The following is a 16,101-nucleotide window of genomic DNA, read 5'->3' on the forward strand; positions in this document are numbered from 1 at the left end:
TTTGTTTATTAGCAGCTTTTTCCAGCTGCTCAGAGAATTCTGACTTGGCCTTTATCCACCCAAACCCAAACCCACCCGGATAAAGGCCAAGTCAGAAAATGGATGCAGAAACTTTCCATGTACTTCTAAATCAGTTTTTATACATATTCTGTAAGCTGTAAAAATGTTTTTCTCTACATAATGTATAATTATAGACATCTCTGGTAGCCTAAAGATAGTTAAAAAATTTTAAAAAATTTTACCTGTAAAACATGATAAGCAAAACCTCATTCATCCCAAAAACATTTGATTCTACAAAATTTACTATAATCAAGAAAACATTATTGTCTGTATTTATTCATGTGACCCATAATAAATACCTGCATTTATCTGGAATTTATTTATTTACTATTTCATATTTGAAAGCCCTTGGAGGGGAAGATCTCGTTGAGATACATACGTCAGAGTAAAAAAAGTATCAAAAAAGGAGATGACAATTAACATCCATGAAAAAATGCATTAGTAGATTTAGTCATTTAAAACATGAGAATAAAAAATAAATTATGTCCGTTTAATACTTTTTGCAGCATATTTCAGATCTGAGGTGCATGATAACAGAAAGCAGATCTCCCGGCTCTGCATGAAGTACAGCCATGATTTGGTGAAATGATTAATAACATTGCAATAAGAAAGGGTCTTCTTACCGACAGAGTAGGGAAAACAATTTTTTCAATGAAAAATCTTTTCCATACTCTACAATCAGTAAACTCTGTAACAAACATGATCTGTAATTGTTTCAAAACTCACCAGACGACTTCATGATTGGCTCGAGGACAGGACACAAAAGACAGGGTTGTGGTAACTGTAATATGTTCTCAGGACACCTGAATGGAGACATTGATGTGGCTGAGAAATAAAAATGAGATCAAGCAGGGTGTCCTTGTCTGTAGTGGCAGAAGTGATCAGCTGTGAATACCCTCTAGACTGAAACTGCTCCAGAATCTGTTTTCTTCCACTCTGTAACTGGTTCTCATTAAAATCTCCACACACAATTATTGGATGACAGTCCATTATTTCAAGTGAATCTAAAAGACTTACCAGGTTTTGCATGAACGGTGTCAAACTGTAGTCAGGGGGTCTGTACACAACCGCAATGAGCGCAGGGAATGGAGCCTGAACCTTCAACACTAAAAACTCAAGATCAGTGACATTATGCAGATACTGTTTTACCTGAACCTGAAAATGATTCCTCAAATACACAACAACTCCACCACCACTTCTGCTGGCCATGTGAGGAAAGTTTGTGTAGGACACATGTCTGTTGCGTTTGAACATGGTGTAGCCGTCCAAATAAAGACTGTCTGCAACAAAGGAGCCTTGGAGGTGAGACTCTGTGAGACACAAAACATCTGCTAAACACATTTCATGATGACTCTTGATGTCACTGATGTGAGACGGCAAACCCTCCGTATTGTGATGGATCAGTGTAAGAGTGTCAAGTCTGCTGGCTGTTTCTCTGACCTGAAGAAGAGGCATCATTTCCTCAACGCTGGCTTGTCTCATGGTTTGGAGCACTGCAGTTACCTCGGGATTGGCGTAAATCTTTTTCTCATCCAAGTCCTGTAAATAGAGTCCACTGAGAGACGTCACCCTGCTGAGAGCAACATAAGCCATACCTGGTTCAAAAATGTTCTTCATTGAAACTACAGCTGTCTGTGTTGTAAGACCCTGAGTTTTGTGAATTGTGCAGGCGAATGCTAGCTTTACAGGAAACTGTCTGCGTACCGCTCCTTTAAACTTCAGACTCTCCTCTGCTCTCTCAATGTAAACCAGATCATCAGATGCTGCATTAACACTGCGGGTGTTTCTTACAGACTGCCGGTTGTCCATTCTGAGCCCCAGTTTAATTATGTGTCCATCATTTTCAGATCTCACCACCTTTATCAGTATACCAAAAGCACCGTTAACCAAACCATTTAGTGTGTCCAAGTTTCTGGTCAGCATAACTCGAGCTCCTTCAGCGACGTTCAGGGTGTCGGGTAAATCATTTCGCCCACCTGTAAATGGTTTGTCTCTTCGTTCCATTCTGCCTGTACGTTTATCCTTCTGGAAATCGTCTGCAGTGATGATTATGATGTTTGAATGAAGCTTCTTCAGGGTATCTGTGTTGTGGGATTCCACATTCTTGTTGGTGGCATAAATGTGTAAGACCTCAGTTGGACATTCTTCTGGTGCAGTCACAGCCTGTGACAACAAATCTCTGTCGCACTGAGAAAGCTCATCTGTCTTTTCTTTGACTCTAATCCTGTTCAACATCTCTGCAAACGCCACATCATCTTTCTGACGCATGATCTCGGTTAGAGTGATCATCTGAAAATGTTCCCGCCACAGGTCAATCTGTTCTGGATCGTAAACACAGAGAGGTTTAGACTGTCGCACTGGTGGCAGCTGGTAAAAATCTCCAACAGCTAAAACTGACATTCCACCAAAAGGTCTCTGAGTGCCTTTGATTTGTTTCAGTCTTGCATCCACATAAGCAAAAAGGGGTTTTGAAACCATTGAAATCTCATCAATAACAATAATTTCAGCATTCATCAGCTCAGATCTGACTTCATCCAGTTGGTTACCAAGTCCTTGAATGGGTGGTTTCAGACTCCTGGGTAGTTTCAGTAGGGAATGTAATGTAGAGCCATTGATCTGAAAAGCTGCTGTACCGGTAAATGAAGTCAGTAAAACAGTTGGATTTGATATGTCAGCTTCTTCTGCATTAGCAGGCAGTCTGCTCAGGATCTTTGATGCTTCAGAGTGAATACATTTAATCAGATGTGACTTTCCAGTTCCTGCACCACCGTTGATATAGAAGAAAAATGGATCTGGGTTCAAACCACAAACTCGCTGAATACACCAGTCTCTTATAGCATAGAACACGCAGGCCTGCTTCTGGTTCAGATTCTGATACATTACACGTACCACAGCTGGATCGACTGCAGGTTGTTCTCTGATGGCTCTGATCTCTGTTACAGCATCAGACTGACAACTGTAGTCGGGGACATTCTCCTGTTCGTTCTCATCATCAGAATGTCTCTCAGGAAGATTCTCATCACATTGCAGCCTCACAACTTCAGATTCAGGAGCCAGATTACACCATTCATCAATCACAACATCCCTATTTTGTTCAAACTCTTCCAGTGCACTCTCAATATCCTCAGAGTTCTTCTCATACTTGTCTTTATTTCTTTTCACAATCCGTTTCACAGACTCACTGTGGTCTGAACATGGAAGTCGCACAAAACCCGAGTTGTAGAAGGATTGATAGGTTTGGAAACATTGTGGTTTCAGTTCCTGCTCTGATCTGTGTGGAAGGTAAAGTCTCAACAGTCGACCATAATATTGCTCAGGATCTTTTTCCTGTGAACAGTGGTAATACCTGATTATAGCGGGTTTATCATTCTTTCGCCTTTGTACAAATCCAAGCTGGTTCAGAAGAGGAAGCACATCTTTTCCTTCATTTGGACCACTCACCAACCGGCACAGGGCAGCAAAATCAGCCAGCGACATTTCCTCATTTTGGGGTCTCAGGTCTGCATTTGTATTTATCACTCAAACTTGTCATCCAAATATTACAACTGTCATGTGTTGTGCTTTCCAGGAAGCTCATGGGCCGACTCATTTTTACTGGGTTATCATCGGTTGGTACAAATACAACACTGCGGGAACATTTTTTCATTTTTAGGCCACAGACTCGAGTCACACACTCCTGTGCGCTGATCTCTCTCTTTTTTGAGTAAGCCTGCATCACAGCTCTCATTTCATCACATTCATTGACCATGTTGTTTCCAGAGTTATCAATAACTGTCTTCAGGTATTCAGAGAGGCCAGATTCTTTCTTCGTTATATATTTACAGAGGTATTCTACACATGAATAGGCATTCAAAATGAATGAGACATCTAAATTAGAGTTCCAGGCTTCAAGCAGGTGTGGGTTGTAATTGTTGATCCAACAGTCCTTTGGGTCACGTTTCAGAATGAGACCTGTTTTCTTGTTTATGTCCTGGAGGCATTGTTCATACTCATTCATTGTCAAGTTGCATCGTGACAGAATCTGCTCTATGGTGAGGAAAGCAGCTTCAGGTTCCTTCAGCAGGTTCATCAAAGGTCTGAGTTTGGCTTTTGCAGCTTCAGTGTCTGAATCCTCATCCTGTCTCACAATCATTGTTCTTGTGGCTGGTGGTTTTGGAAACCCAAATCTACAACCAGAGTTCACACTCTTAAAGCATGTTTTTGTGTGGTTTTTGCTGTGCTTTTGTAGTTCAGTGACTTTTTTGTGCAGTTCAGGTTGCTTTTCTGGATCAGGGAGTTGAGCTGAGATGTATCTGTCCACAAAGTCACAGACAGTTTGGTCGTCATCCACATCTACTTCTACCTTTTCTTGAATCCACAGCAACATGTGTATATGCGGACTACCTCTGTGCTGGAACTCAACTCTGTAAAAGTAATCAATGATTTCACCAAGGGGCTGTGCAGGAGAAAAAAGCAAATCTCTGAACAAAGCCTCAACACGTTTATCCAGTGGTTACTGGATTTGATCTTAGGATTTCACACTTTTCTGACCAGTCCAGGGCTTCAAAATCAACCTCTTCACCTTGCTGTCTCTTTATTGCTTGAATCACTTCAGGCCATCTCATCTCAGCAGCAGAGAAAGTGACAAAGAACTGAGGTGTTCCTATTTGGCGAAGCATACTGAATAAATCTTTGGTAGTTTTCTGCCAGTAAGCTGGAGTTCCTCTGAGTGGCTGCATAAATCTGATTGCATCTTTATTTCTTACCAGCTTCTCTACTTCTGTCTTACTTTGTAACATTCCTGATGTGATTTTGCGTCCATCTTTGGTCATAGTTTTACCTTTCCTTAGCTGTATTGTCATGCTGGAATTAGCCAAATGTATTTCAGTAACAAACTGTGAGAAAAACAGGTAATTTGTGTCTTTAGCAAATCTTGCATCAATGTTGAAAAGCCTTGACTTGAAGTAAGCACTCGGTGTGAGTTTAAGAAGTCTCTTTTCATCCAGTGTATTCTGACCAGTAGGAAACTGCACAGGAAATGCCATGGCTTCCAAATGAGGAGTTCTGAAGAAGCTAACAGGATTGTTTCTTTCTGCCGGAGCCACACAATATGTGTTATCGGTGAAACAAAGAATCTCTTCTGAAATGTCAACAGGCTGCAGACAGCTTTCTAGAGCAAAACCTCCATTGTTCAAATCACTTTCTGGTTCCTCTGGATTTTGTTCCTCTGGTTGTTCATCACAGGATTGCATATTAATAGCTTGTTCACTTTCAGACTCACTTTCGCACAAAAGGGCATCTTTTTCATAGTTCTCAATTTCCATTAAATCTGCTTCATCATAATCATCGCTTCCCATGCTGGCTTCATCACTGCTGTCATCATCAGGTAACGTTGGATCACAAAGCAATGCATCATCTCTGATAACAACATCTGTGTACTGTGGGTGAATCTGTTTCAGTTTACGCAGGGCTTCAATGAGTTTAGACCAGGTGACAGTCTGGAACAGCTGATGGCCTTTGTAGCACAGTCGTCTTTTCAGCTTGATCCGCATTACCTGTGATTGGCTTCTGAGCCTCGGTAAACAGTCAACTGTTTGTTTGACTTCAGATGGTACACACACCACATTACCACGTATGAGTCTTTGTCTGCCCTTTGGAAGTGGAATAATCTTAGCAAAAGGTATGCATTTGGCAATCAGATGTCTCTCCAGAATGTTGAGATCACACAGTTCAGCTGGAATATCCTGCAGTTCTAAACCATTGACAGCGGCAAGTCTTGGCATGCGTCCACTTTTGAGGGAACTGTGACACGTGTGACAGATATACTCCTTTTTTCTTTCAACAGGAAAGCTGCAGTGATCATGACATGCTTCATCACACACATGAACAAATTTACCAGTTAGACACTGCTGAGCTACAGTTTGGTGTTTTGAGTAATTTTCTCTTTTGCAGATTTTCACCTGATTAGGAAAAGAAGCTTTTAGACAAACAGTACAAACATAAGATGGTGCTGACTTAATGTTTGATCTGAAACGAGATATGGCCTCATTCATTAAAGTGTTATCTGGATGACACTGTAAACTTTCAGCTGGTCGATGCATCTGACGATATTTTATTTTTATTTTCATTGCACATCTGATATTATGCATCTGTCTAAAGGAAAAACTGTTCCAATATTTTACTCTCATTCGTTCTCTCATATTGTCCTTGTGTTGCTGCTGAAATTGTCTTTCTTCTCCATAACGTTTAGTGATGTAACATTTTTTTTTCTGTCTAAATTCTACACTTTCTTTATATAGGTTAGAAACATATGACCTCATGTAAGCTTTATGTTTCTCTCTGAATCCAGCACAAGTTCTGTAATTTCTTCTTATACGTTCCTTCTGGTGTTCTTTGAACATAGGAGATTGTCTATAAGATTCTTTATATGTTTTTCTCATACGTTCCTTCTGCTTTTCTCGAAAAATGGGAGATTCTCTGTATGTTCTCGTTATACGTTCCTTCTGCTTTTCTCGGAAAATGGGAGATTCTCTGTATGTTCTCGTTATACGTTCCTTCTGCTTTTCTCGGAAAATGGGAGATTCTCTGTATGTTCTCGTTATACGTTCCTTCTGCTTTTCTCGGAAAATGGGAGATTCTCTGTATGTTCTCGTTATACGTTCCTTCTGCTTTTCTCGGAAAATGGGAGATTCTCTGTATGTTCTCGTTAGACGTTCCTTCTGCTTTTCTCGGAAAATGGGAGATTCTCTGTATGTTCTCGTTATACGTTCCTTCTGCTTTTCTCTGAATGAAGAATCTTCTTTATACATCCTTATGACACGTTCTCTTTTTCTCTCTCTAATTTTAGCACTATCTCTATAGATTTGTCTATAATGTTCTCTCTGTTTCTCTCTATATGTAGCATTGAGTTTATACAGATTATTTTTGTACACACTCTTTTTCTTACTGTGATCAGAATCATGAGACTTTCTACTAGAATCTTTTTTCTTTGCCTCAAAGCTTTCATCAAAAGTGTACATCTGTCTTTCTTTCTTTTTCTCATTTTCCTTTCTCTGTGGTAGTTTTTCTTGGACCAATAGTTGTCTCCTAATCTTTCTCCTTTGCTGTTTATTATGCTTCAACAGTTTATGTGAGAGTTCCTCTGTTGTCATAGTTAAACAGGAGGCAGTGTTTAAATCATTCAGAGGAATAGAATCTTTTGTTACCTGAGTGTCTCTTACAGAAGATGCAGAGGTTTCTATTTCAAAATAATCAGAAGGACGATTGTTCAGCTCAGCAGCTGGCTCATTTGAATAATCCACTCTGGATGACATCACTTCAGTAGCTAAAGTGTTGGCCACAGTTTTCTGTGTCTGCTCACTAGATTTTGGGGTTTCAAATTCAGGTTCATTTAAAGCTGGTGCAGGAACACTTGTAGCTGTTTGTCTGTTTTCATCAGCATTTCTTTGGTCAGCAACGTTTTCACTGTGGAACTCAACAGGCTGTAGCTCCTAAGTGCAGGATGGGGCGATGCTAAACATTCGGTACAAACCTTTGATCCTGTCAATCATGTCGTTAAGACGTGTGAATTTTAACATAACTGCAGTTCCACCACTTACACTTAGTGACAATGGCATTCCTGTAGACTTACGTGGGTGAGGGTCAAAGTATGCATATTCACCTGAAGTCAGCCTGCAAACAGCGATGACCGTTCCTCCCATGACTAGCAAAGCGTAGCGAACGTCTGAAGCCAAACACTGTAGTCCCTGTTCAAGGCTCGGAAGATGATCTGTACCGTCAAATGTGCCATAACGAGCAAACTGAGACATATCCACTTGATACTCGTGTCTGCGGCTGGTGACCACTGTGGGAAGCTCATCGCAGGCTAGAAACACGCTGTTCACAAACCTCTTTCTGGCATCTGAATACACGGCATGGCCTTTGTCCAACACACGGTTAAGATCTGCTCTGGTAATGAATTCATCCTCGTGTAAGAATGACAGGAAAACCAAACTGTTAGCCATGCATTGCTGATTCCGGTACTTTCCATACCTAGGAGAAGCCTGGCTTCGGGATGCACAGATGCTACTCACTCGTGGACGACTTTCACTGTTTGTAACCTGTACATGAGACGGTCCTGGAGCTTCTCCATCATGCTGCATTTAGACAGTTACCTGGGGTTCAGTCTGGATTACCTGCTGTACTTTAGCATTTGGCACAGATGCGCAAACACCTCTCTTTACCACATCTGCATAAGACACTGCGGCTGTCTGAACGCTGAGCTGCACTTCTGGACTGGGAATACTTGTAACAGACACCTTTACCTGCTCACCGGTCTGAGAAACATTTACCTGTTCCTTCTCCTTTTGCCATCTAAGCTTCTGGGACTGTGACCTTTGACCTTTCCTTGGCATTTTGTGCAAGTACAAACTGGACCTTATATGTATTTATACACTAATGTAAACAAAACTCAACCTGTAAACACTGAAAAACCTCAAGTTTCTATTAAATGGATAAATGTAAAACTATACAAATGGTAAAGTGTTCTTATAACTGTTTAATTGATGTAAAAGGCTGACTTAAATACAAACTCAATATAAAAGTTATTGAAAGATCTTTAAAAACAGTTTTATTGTAGCTTTTTCAAAAACTGTATATTATTACTTCTTTTTTTTTAACCAGACTGGTTAATGAATAGGTCTATACTTCTGTGAAGTAATATGCAGAATAAATCTCAACAATCAACAGGCTATAATAAAACTCTTAGCTTTGAAGTAGACTTTGTGTAAATCTTTCAGATATCTAAACTTTAAAGAAAATATAAGGAGCTGTGGTGGTGTGGTAATCAGATGACAGGCGATGAGGATTCTTCAGCTGGATGTTCTGCAGCAGTCAGGAAACAGGAAGTCTGGGTTCTCAGGGCAGCCTCTAGATGACAATTGTAACTGAATACTTACACTGAGTGACAAAAAAAGGGTTTGTCCTTAAATAATAATAGTTTAAACTTGTAGTCAAATGTTATAGTCAATGAAACAGACTTGAAAAATGTATTTGAATCTAATTTAATATTTATCTAAATACAGCAGTCTGAATGTATATATTACAAAATAACCAGATTGTCTTATTACAAATAAACCTTTAAGAGGTGTATATTTTATATAATTTATCAAAGCAATTGCACCTGTAAGCCAAACAGCCAATCAATGTTTATTCCAAAGTGTAATGCAAAATTAAAATGACAAATGTAGGGCTGTGTAAGTAGTTTCTACTGTGAGTTCTACTGTACTGTAATTCTACTACTGTAATTTTAACTTTCTACTTGTGATTTCCAGCAAAATGACTGGATGTGAGAGAGTTTAACGACAGGAAAGCTGGAGCAGTGAGAGCGGAGATCTCTCAGAATTCTGAATACAGATTGACGAAGTTGTGGTAACTTCAATTCCAAAAACTTAGATTCTGGTAAAACTGGATTTCAAGTCACAGGATTGCGTTTCAACTCAGGTTCAAGCTTGTCAAATTAGATAGAGCACATGGCGGAGAATGGATAGAAGATAGAATGGCTTGTCAAAAAAGATGGAGCAGGGAGAGGGAGAGTGATAGGACAGACTGAAATTGCTTGTTAATTGCTTGTTAATGATAGAGGGAGAGGGTTTTCTGCAGCAGGTCACCTGTAAGACAGAAAGAAAGTGGAATTAGACACACTTCCAATAAACCTGCCTTTACCGTATTTTTCAGACTATAAGGCACATTTAAAAGCCTTTAATTTTCTCAAAAATAGACAGTGCACCTTATGTATGGTTGTGCTTACTGATTTCAAACCAATTCTATGTGGTACACGGCAATCTGTCAAATGTTTTAGTATGACTTTGGTAAGCTACAAAGCAGCACCACTTGATGTATTGTCGGAGCATGGCTACCATAGTCAGCACCCTCGTAGAGTAATTCGTACTGTGCTTCAACATAGTATGGTGTGTGTGTATAAGGGCCTGGCACCTGTTGAGAGCCATGCTTATGAAGCAGATTTCAAACTGATCAATCCACATTCATCAATCCACAAATCCTGAAAAGTGAGTGTATTGTTCTGTATTTTATGTCTTACAACTGAACAATTTTGAGAGTTATTGTAAATGAGTTGAATAAAGTTTGACTTATCTGTTTTGTTTGACTTAATGTGCCTTAGAATTTAGTGCGCCTTACAGTCCGAAAAATACAGAACATATATATCATTACACACTGAAGAGTTGTACAGTACATTATTAGATTCAACTGAATGAAAATGTTTAACATATGGTGGTGGAACATTTCTAAGGACATTTTTGCATTCTATTAACACAATAAAAACAAACAGAGTCTGTAAACCAAGATGTGGTGCTACAGTAACTTACTAGAAACATTATATGGTCAAGCTAAACCCACACAATGAAGTCAGAGCAGACAGTTTCAGACCACCTGCTTTAAACACTTCACATGCACTCAACTCACATGATCCTAAATGCCCAAAGGTCTCAAATTCCCGTTTCTGTGTGTACTTACCTGGTACAACAGTATATCATAATGTCTGGGGAGCCGTTAACATAAAAGTAAAAAATAATTTACTCAGTATGACTTTTGGCAAAATGAAAAATTTGGAGACAGATGACTCCTATACAGCAGTTTCTACATTTTTCAGTCAATTTTGGGGCATGTTTAATACACACTCCGCTAAATCTACAATAAACTTAGCATGGCCGATATTAGGGCCTAATTAAAAATGTACTATGATGATAAGAGAGATCTGTAAGTCTGGAAATGTTTACATAGACTTTTCTAGGATCTGATGATTGCCAAGAGCTGTGCTGACTCACTGCACTAAACTGAATCTCCTATAATGAGAAACATTTCCCAGCACTGCACCTCAGACAAACCTTTACTTACCAGACTGAGACGATCAGATCAGCAGTCTAGAGAAAGGAAACAATTCATCAGATCACTGTTTGATGATTCAGACTGTTGAGCCTCTTCACACACAATCCAATTTACTGTGACATAAATTAAGTAGTAAAATTCTCAATTTATTTAAGGCTTTATGAGCTTACTGTAGTCTAAATAGGAGATGAATGAACTGCAGTGTCTCACATGGCTATAGCAAGTGTAATAAAAGCATTCATTACTACAGAAATGCAAAGAATAGCCACCAATATTTGTTGGCACAAGTGCAGGATATACCAAATATTTCCAACATAGAAGCTTTGTGGCTCCAACATTTTCTATAACAGGTCAGTACTAGTAAAGTGTAAAAACCAAAACTTTTAAAAATGTTAGCTACAAAGTAATTATATAAATCAGAAGCAACAGAAAACCTCATCATGTCTGATATGAATATGTAAATCTTAAAATACCTTTAAATATTGACATGTTACAATAGCAGAGGTGCACCATGTTTTGTAATTAAAATTAAATGTCTTAAATTTTTACACTAAAAAGTCCTCTCATTGTACCCGTTGCTAGGAATATTTATGTATTTTGCAGTGTACCTTTTTGGCAACTTTTCTATTTACAGTTTTTTCTGAATGCTTAAACCCTAACTGTGATTCTTATAGCACAATTTCTAAAACTATTAATACTTATAGCAAAACCACTCACTGAGTTTGCAAAACTAAAAGCACAAACACTGCTTTGCACTCAGTTTGCCATCTTGTAACACACACTTTGCAAACCTGTAGCTACAATCCACTGCACAGCATTCTTTTTGCAGAACTGTAAACACAACTCACTGCGTTACACTTAATTCCCAAATGATCAACGCATTTGGGCCATTATTTATGCTATGCTAACTGTCTGGCACACTGTCACATGTGAAAACTTTTTTAGATAATTAGTTCACTTTGCAATCAGCCTAAGCACTATAATACAGGTAAGCTCTGTGTGTGGAGTACAATGGAGGAAGCAGGAAGAGTGAGAAGTAGAGGAGGCTGAGCAAGAGGACGTGGAGGTGAAGTAGTAGGATGAAGAGGACGACAAGGACAAGGAGGAACAAGAGGAGGACGAGGAGGGGGGAGAGGAAGGCTAAGAAGAATAAGAAATAGAATTGCTGATGACATCAGAGCTACAATAGTGGACCATGTAATCAACCGTGGAATGACCCTGAGGGAAGCTGGCCAACGGGTTCAGCCTAACTTGAGCCGCTACACTGTAGCAAGCATCATAAGGACATTTTGAAATGAGAATCGGTTAGTACAGTCACTTTGCACTAAGATTTGTAGCACTGCCATATGCCAATGAGAAACACAACAATACCATAGATGTAAAAATACTTAAATTGTTACTTTATAGAATTGCTAGACGACCAGATGCTGGGGCAGAGGAAGCATGTTCACTGCAGACCAAGAAACCCATATAGTCAATATGGCGATTGCAAATAATCCTATACTTGGAAATAAACCCTTGTGTTTGTTTTGATGTGTGTAAATAAACACCAGTACTTGAAGTTTGGATCCCTCTATGCTTGCGGATCTATGACAAAAGTATGAGCTCAAACTGACATAGCCTACCTTGTGCACAGAGAAAGCAAAAGCCAGATGTGTTTTTTATTCATACCATCAGTGTATAGTTGGTGCATTGTGTGCTTATTAATATGATGGCTTGTGTTAACTGTTGGATACGAAAATACCATTTTTACAAAGGTGTGGAGACTTAAGCAAGGGTTATTCGCTTTTACAAGAAAACTACAATGTTTTGCTGATTGGGTGAAGAGTTTTCTTATTTGTGTGTAAAGTTTTGCAAAAATAGCCAATAGTTACAAAAAATGTGCTCAAGCCATCAGTATAAACTGTAATTTTAAAACACATTATAGTCACCAAATAAGTAATAAACCAATTAGACACACTGGCTGTAATGTACCTAACAATGTCCACTCACACCTCTGGTTCTCTTAGTTTTTCATTATTGCTTAACTGTGCAAAATACATCAGCAGAATTTGAGAGACAATATGAATCAATCACTGTGCAGCTCTTAAGTGTTTGAGCAACCACTTATACTGACTCCCCTAAAACACTTTCATTGTTTTGTCTGCTACTTAAATCCACAAACATAAGGAGAAAAATGAACAACTGCCATTTAGCTATGTTTGGATTTAATAACCCATAAGAAATTTAAATCATACATAAATGGGCTATTAAACTTCAGGGACATTTTCAGGGACAGTCAGAGGTGGGGGCTTTGCTGCTACACGTAATAAATCCTGACTTTGTGTTTTCGCCAATCAGTAAATGGAAACATATCACAAAAAGTCAAACTACTGTATGTAAGTTGCCAAATGTGCTACGCAATGCCAGGTTCATACTGCTTCAGTTACAATCACTGTTTACTTACCAGCAAAGGCAAAACCAAAGATCTCTTTCACTCTGTGTAACAAAAGACAAAGCACAAAAATACAGAATGAGACAACTCAGATCAGCATCACAGTCAATACTGCATCACTCTGTGTAGTCCAAAAGATTCAGTACACTTCTTTGTTTACCACAGCAACAAACAACTCACCTCTTTTTTCTACACCTTATTAAAGATTACTGTCTTCATTAAGGTAAAATGTGGTTTCATCCATTTGTAATAAGCCACACACGTCTCTTAGTTATGTGATAGCTCTATTAGTTTGGTGCTATTAGATAACACAGTAGATTTAATAAGCAATGATTTGCTACACCTAGCTGTGCACACTTTATCAAATTCTGACATCACAATTTCAAAGTATGAACAATCATGAATGAAAGCTTGGATGATATTTTTGTAGGCTTCAACATTTGAGTTGGTCTGCATTCAAATTCTGCTTTCTAAAAATATTATCACCTGCACACAGTATCATTTAATATGCTGTTGTTTTAAATATCTACAACTCATATTTTTAATATTAATGGTGCACTGCTGCATTTTATTTATTTGAAGGTGGACTTTTTTATATTTCGTTAATTTTTCACAAAGTGAGAAGCTAAACAGAGCTGCAGGTGTAGGTTTTATTTTAAAAAAAACAACCTGCACAAACAAGTGCTTGTTAAACAGTTCTTAAAATTTAACTAAAAAACTAAAATTAACTAATTAAAAAAAACTTCTTGTTAAGAGATGTTATTATTCTTATATTATGTGTTTTATCCTCACTCTCTCTCTGCCTTCTGTTAATTAACCCACAGCACAAAAACACACCGGTACAGGCACGTGACTCTTTCTCCCGGCTTTCAGTCAGAAGCTGTGTCCCAAAATGTCGGCTGCATCCTCCGGAGGCCGCATTTGAAGGCCGATTACGTCACAGCCAGTCGACGAAGGCTGTCCCAAATGCGGCTGACAAATGCGTCCTTCATTTCCCCGAATAAACTTTTAACATATTTTTAGGCGAGAAAGTAGCGGTGTAAATTACAAATATCTGCTTGGTTTATCAAGACATCGCATATTTGCAAAAGTGTGCCGACGTTTTCAGAGACGTCTGTCACCCACCGGCTAGATAGCAAGCGGGGAGGGGGGTTCAGACCCCCGCTCTTTCGCTACTCAGGTTAAACATGATATACAAGTCAGTCGGATAACTTAAAAATGTAATTGTTTGCCTTTTTCTGTGTTTTATTTGTTCTGGAGTAAATCGGTTTGGCTGAGATTAAAGTTATTAGATTATTAGATTAAATAAAGCTTGATTAATCCATCCGGTGGGTTCCTCCGGGATTTTCACACAGCTCAATAAACGTTAAACGGTCGAGAATTTACGCCAGTGTCCTGTTATATTTTAAATAGCAAGGAGCAGACGGCCGAGTTTATTAAACTCCAGCGAGACAGCGGTGATGCAAATCTTAAGGCTAGACCGTCCAATTTCACAGCCTTCTCGGTCTTTGAAGGACCCGGCCCACGTAGACCGCGAAGGCCGGGTCCTCCGAAGGATGCAGCCGACGTTTTGGGACACAACTAATGGCGGTAAAATGGTTCCTTTGAAGTTGTCGACCCTGCTGCTTCAGCAGCTAATCAGCTAATGACGGCTCATTACCTCACAAACAAAAGAATGAGGCCGTTTTAACTGACTGATTTGTGAAGAGAACTATCTTCAGCTTCCTTAACAGACTCAGAAACACTAACACACCGAATGAACCAAATACAACACAATAACTGTAATAAACAATCAAATGAACCATATTAATTTCACACTGGGCCTATAGCAGCTAGGCTAGGCGTTAGCGCTTAGGTTGTTAGGGCTAGCATACCAAACACTCCTTTTAAATAGTAAAATTACAACGTTTCACTAAAAAAGCAGTCATTGTGTTACTTTAACATGACTTATACTTCGACTGGCTTCATAAATCACTAACAACAACTGGGTAAATCCCTCATACAACTTATAGACATTTCAGAGAAGAGAGACAGAGAAGCAGCGCTTACCGGCAGGGATCGAGCTGAGAGTGGGCGGAGATTCAGGAGTCAGGCGGAGACGTAAAAAAAGAGGCATTCAGGAGTAGTGGGAACCTCCGGAATTACACAAAATTGGCATGGAAAACGTGAAAAATATATGTAAATTTAAATATTATTATATTCGATTTTTTTGCAACAAAAAGCAACTAGCAGAAATTTAATTCTATAAGTTTAATAAATGTTTCAAACAGGATTCTTTGAATTTGAAATAATGGTTAAAAGACAAATAAACACAAGGTCATTATGTTAAAATGTACTTTATTATGATAGATTTATTTAACTGACTGCAGTAATAAGAACAGTCTTCTTCTGAACACCAACACCAAGGAGCTGGTCTTGGTGATCGCCTAAGCATCCTCACAGTAGGAGCTGCAGAGGCTCATCTCACTCCACTGCAGGACTCAAGACGTTCAGGAAGTCCCTTAACCCCACTGCCATGAGTCTTTTTAACAGCGACTCTTGACATGTTCATTGCACATTTGTTTCTTTTATTCTAATACATATTGGTTGTAATCATGAATTCTGAATTGCTTTAAAGCTGAAGCTGTCTGCTAAAACTAGCTGAAAAAGCTGAAAAGTTGCAGAAATTGTAATTTTAAATTAATACTATGTTTTAGCACAAATACTATAATTTGACAGAAATACTATCATTTGGCAGAAATACT

General features: G+C 38.9%; 1 long non-coding RNA gene across 1 annotated transcript; it reads right to left on the bottom strand.

Annotated features, from left to right (window-relative positions):
• Nucleotides 1-9,109: 9,109 nt before the first annotated feature.
• On the bottom strand, nucleotides 9,110-13,402 carry LOC146379130 (uncharacterized). Its single transcript, XR_014801483.1, has 3 exons — nucleotides 13,370-13,402; nucleotides 10,933-10,958; nucleotides 9,110-9,686 (listed from the first exon to the last, which is right to left on the bottom strand). It is a non-coding gene; the product is annotated as an uncharacterized LOC146379130 (long non-coding RNA).
• Between the last annotated feature and the right edge of the window lie 2,699 nt (nucleotides 13,403-16,101).

This window comes from Perissodus microlepis, chromosome 10 (genome assembly GCF_051167445.1).
Source record: "Perissodus microlepis isolate ML-2025 ecotype Zambia chromosome 10, ASM5116744v1, whole genome shotgun sequence".
Taxonomy (NCBI): domain Eukaryota; kingdom Metazoa; phylum Chordata; class Actinopteri; order Cichliformes; family Cichlidae; genus Perissodus; species Perissodus microlepis.